Raw genomic sequence first — 353 nt, 5'->3', positions numbered from 1 at the left:
CAGACTGAACGCAGGGTCTGAGGAAATCCCGTGGACCCCTTCAATACACCCAACAGAACATGAAAATTTGGCTGAAACGACAATTATTTTCTTTAACAAATCGCATTAAACAGCTATCACCTGCGAAATTAATTCTTTGTAGTTTTGCTCATCGTTAACTTTAAGCATAACATAAGGAGGGAATTTTAATCTTATCGCGTCTGTCTATAATATAGACGCATAAAATTAGAATGTGGTATTATAGGCTGGATATGATAATTTTAGTAGGCAATAAATCTCTGTAATATATGAGTGAATGTCATTTTAGATTTATGTTATGTTTCTTACGAAGTTAACATTCTGTTGTGACAACA

Source organism: Penaeus monodon, chromosome 31 (assembly GCF_015228065.2).
Source record: "Penaeus monodon isolate SGIC_2016 chromosome 31, NSTDA_Pmon_1, whole genome shotgun sequence".
Lineage (NCBI taxonomy): Eukaryota > Metazoa > Arthropoda > Malacostraca > Decapoda > Penaeidae > Penaeus > Penaeus monodon.
This window is presented reverse-complemented; position numbering follows the sequence as displayed.